General features: G+C 33.0%; 1 long non-coding RNA gene across 1 annotated transcript in view; it reads right to left on the bottom strand.

The window, feature by feature from the left end:
* Positions 1–4,706, bottom strand: part of LOC112094515 — a 6,691-nt gene that overhangs the window by 1,724 nt on the left and 261 nt on the right. The window contains exon 2 of the long non-coding RNA XR_002903573.1: positions 3,636–3,698. This is a non-coding gene — a long non-coding RNA (uncharacterized LOC112094515). The remainder of the gene's footprint in view (positions 1–3,635; positions 3,699–4,706) is intronic.

Here is a 4,706-nt window from a genome sequence, read left to right on the forward strand (position 1 = left end):
TATTCACAACTCAAGTTTTATCACAAACAAACACAAACTCAAAAAATTCTTAACTCAAACCATAACTCAAGTATACACAACCAAACGCAAACTCAAGTTACAACTTAAACTCAAGTTATAACTCAAATTCAACTCAAATTCAACTCAAAAACTTAACTCAAAAATACTTGCAAAAGAACAAGTCCTAAATTTTTAAAATTTTTGTGAGAACAAACACTACGTTAAATGATTTAAATTGGGTAACTGCAAAATTTAGTAACATCTCTCCTAGTAATTTTTTGTATAATTTTATAGCAACATTTTGTCTTAGGGTTATTGACATTGTCAATACGTGAACCACAAGTATTATGATATTTTAGTTTTTGAATTTTTAACTTTATTAGATTGCTCCTTGAATTTTCGTCTTTTGGCAGGTTTAGTCCTGACTATTGAAATTGACAAATAATTTCTAAACTATAACTTAGATAATCATACCCATATAATATAATAATTGAAAATTTTACATAAATATAGTTACAACAAGTATAAAATGTTCTAGTTTTATGGAGGATACAATTTTTGCAAATAACATAATTATTTATATAAAATTTGAGGTTACGACGTGATGATTGAATGATTACGTATGTTAAATTTCTTAATCCTTTGTTGATTTTATTGTCTTGGGGATTAAAATGGTTGAAAAAAAATTTCATTGCGCAATTTACTAAAATTAAAAGTTTAAGAGTCAAAGTATATATTATTTCATAATACTCTTGAGGAAGCTAACTCTTTATATTAGGATAAATTCAGCAAAATCCTAATTTGCATGTGGAAAACTAATTTAAGAAGCAACCATAACATAAAAACAAGGCCCTTTCCCCTTTTCAAGCTGATTTTATAAAATTTTTTAAGGATGCCATAAAAAAGAAAACACTATTTTATTTCTGTCATTAATTTTAAAATTTTCATTTATGCGATTAATAATCTAGTAGTTAGTACATCTTTCATATTCTTTTAGAATAATTTTTTGACAGGATATTTTTCTTATTCCACTAAAATATTTTTTAATGGCATAAATAATGAGATGATAAAATATTATATTTTTCTCTCGTTGAATTTGAATTTTGGACCATTACATAAAAAGAAACTTCAATCTATATGTATGGTAATCATCGCATAAAGACTACGGCTTCGTTCGCTTCACGAATTTGAGTTTTCAATTCGAGCTGAGATGTGACATTTTCTGAGAGTTTTTAACTGTAGTAGAAAAAGTTAGATGTGACATTTTTTGAAAATTTTTAATTGTAAAAACTTAAGACTAAAAACTCGAATCGGTGAAATGAACGCATATACAATCTTAACTACATGTATGTTCCCATCCGTCTCCTGTTAAATTAACTATACGGTGCGTATTCAACTTCTCGGGGATGCCGTTGAATCAAACTTTTGACGTCTACTCGGGCCTACCCTCTTTTATTGGTGGAAACAAGAGAAAAGTATTTGAACTTATTAGGGAGCATGTAGAAGAAAAGATGAAAATTTGAAGAACTATAGGCCGTGTTTGGAATTAATTCCAGTTTCTTTTTTCACATTTTTTGAAAAAAAAATGAAAACGTTTTTAAAACGGCGTTTGGCGCAATAAAGACAAAAAAAAAAGAGATGAAAATGATTTTTTAGTTTAGTGTAAAATGAAAGAGAAATGAAAAATGATTTTTAATCATTTTTCATTTTTTATTTTCGTTTCCTCCTCTCTCGAGCAGAGAGAGAGAGAAAGAGAGACATTAATGAGTTTTTTTACACTGAAAATAATATCTTGATAAAACTACTAAACACATTTTCAAAAGTAATTTTTGTTTGAGATTGAAAACGTTTTCAATAAAATCATTTTGGAATGAGTTCTAAACACACCCATAAATTTATAACGAGTTTTATTTATTTATTTATTATTATTATTTAAATTACCCACATCCGTGAGGTCCAAATGGGCTAGACTCAAGCTTTGGTGGCTCGTCAAGCTTGGCCCATCCTCCACTTCTTGGATTGCGGCCTTATGGCTAGGGTTCTTAGAGCTAAGTATCATTTTCTACACCTCCTTCCTCAAGGCTCGACAGAAGCAGAATTGTTCTATGTTCTTACATGTAGATTAGCATCTTTTAAGGGTCGAGCCCTCCTTGATAGTGGGAATTGTAATGCTTTCGAACTCCCTTTGGATTCCTAGCCTAGCACTTAATTTTAGGTCCATCACTCCAGCCTTGGACGTTAATTGAAATCTTTTGGTGGCTGATTTAATTACGCACATATTGAACGTGGGACACACACAAAATTGATAAATGTTTCTCTCTATTATTGACCGTGCATATATTATTGGCATTCGTTTTAGTTTTCAACGATGAGAGGATACTCTTATCACTTGGCACTTTGCCAATTCGTTTTAGTTTTCGACGATGAGAGGACACTATCACTTTGCACTATGACGATAAAAGGAAGGTACTTGGTTCGTTCTGTGTATTGGCTGGCTCATCAGTCTATGATTGAGGTGCGCTCATCGGAGAGTACTCTTGAAAAACCTTGGTGATTTTGGGTATGGTGAAACAGTTTTAGCATGTTTACTTACCGGGATTTATAAATGAGAGTGGAGAAGGAGAGTCAAGTCCATATTTACTTTTTTTATTATTATTCTGAAATGAGAGTGAAATTAGTCGGTCCCACTCAAATTTGAGATTTAGGAATGAGATTGACACTCTTATGTCCTCCTTGGGATTAGGACTGTAGCGACCCTCTTTTGAGGCCGCCACTGTAACTAACTTTTTAATTTGTACTTACTGAAATTTCTTAAAATTTACGGAACGTTTTTTTTTTTTTTTTAAAGGTCTTATTATAAACATAAAATACGAAATTGCTTTCTTAATTAAAATATTCAAACCTTAACATATCTGTTTCATAATCATAATTAACAAAACTATTTGTAACATAAAGCTGATTGCGGAAATATTTGCGAGTGGTATCCATATCCCGAGCTCCACATCGTTCGTCCACTCGCCAGCAGTCCATCAGGCATTATATGCCGGTTGCTTACCTACAGTATAAACATTCTATAATGAGCTTTCGCTCAGCAAGTAGGAACTATCTCCCGTAAAATAACTGTAAGTTCACATGAATAAATATGCATGAGCCAATTATGCTTAATTATGATGTCTTATCAGAATCTTATTATCTTATCTTATCTTATCTTTCTTACTGATGGGCCCGAGTGCTCGTACCACTTGCGCGCAATCATCGGGACGTGAGGGTTTGCAAGGTCCCCCATGACACCGTGATTATAACTTGAATGCCTCCCTTGAGTCGGAGGACATCATTATTATTTTTTTTTTTTCTCCCTTGTGGAGCTTGAGTTACCTCCCTTGTGGAGGCTGGTACGGCACTCAACTGAGATTAGTCTTATAAGTTCCTCTTGACTTATTAAGGTGTATGCAATATGACCTAGCATAGCATACTATATCATGTACTCGAACACATATAATTCGGGTGTACTGCCTAAGTGTATGTAGTATAACATAGCATAGCATTCATAACATTAAATGTACTCAAACATATATAGTTCATGTGTACTGTTTACTTTAAAATCTATTTATACTGTAGGCGAGATTCCTACTTACTTGATTTTCAAAGCTGGAATCCCTTTTTCGCCTATCAGCCTAGTCTCTTGCTTTCTTCTGAAACTGAACACCCATTAAGAGTGTGAGATTAACTATTATTTGCTATTTTATTTTAGCAACTTATGAAGGAAAATCTAACCATTTCCATAAGGCATATATTCCTTTCCTTTACTAAAGGATAATAAAGATTAATTTATTAAATCTTCAAAATCTTATTTTCCTAGATTTCCCTTGGTATGATATTAAGGCCCAATTCGGCCTAGGACTTATACATGGCATTCTAACTTTTACGCCGCTGAAATTTATACTCCAACGGAGTCTCTTAAACTAATGTGGGCGTTGGACCCACATTAAATATTCGAAATTCTACGGACCTATCGTATTGGGCTCGTAGGTGCCCGTCGGGATAATTCGTCGGTAAACCTCTACGTTCTTTAAAGAAATCATTTTTCCTTGAAAAATTCCTTTATGAATACTTTCATTAAAATGAGGTTTAATGTCATTGTATTTTACTAAAATTCTATCTCGGGTTCTTTTATGACTTTTGTTGAAACCGCCACTGTTTTAGTTTTGTCTCGTTAAAAACTGTGCAGTTTCTGAAATCTACGTTTTACTGTATCTTAGAGTCGGATTTCAAAATTTTGTTCTTCGCGACAATTTCTCGTCTCGTCGAGATCTAAAATTGTCGTTTTTGGTGAAAGTTGAAATTCGGCCTCTAAAGGCCTCGTTTGTCTGAAAACCGTGGCTGCTGTTTTTCTTGAAACTGTTTTAGTCAAAAACTGTACCGTTTCGGGAATCTGTGTTTTAATACCTCTTAGGGTCAGATTTTGAAAACACTTTCTTCATGAAATTTCTTTGTCTCGTCGAAATCTAAAATTGTCACTTTTGTGAAAAATCGAGATTGAGCCTCTAAGGGTCCCGTTTGGCTGAACCAGTGGCTGCCAGTTTTTTTTTCGAAACTGTGCTAGACAGCTTGTCCGTTTTTGTAAAATGACTTCAAACTTGGTTTTAGAGTTAAAATTAGGTTTTGTCATAGTAACCGAAAATGTTCAAAACATCCAGGGCTATAAG

This window comes from Morus notabilis, unplaced genomic scaffold (genome assembly GCF_000414095.1).
Source record: "Morus notabilis unplaced genomic scaffold, ASM41409v2 Scaffold168, whole genome shotgun sequence".
Lineage (NCBI taxonomy): Eukaryota > Viridiplantae > Streptophyta > Magnoliopsida > Rosales > Moraceae > Morus > Morus notabilis.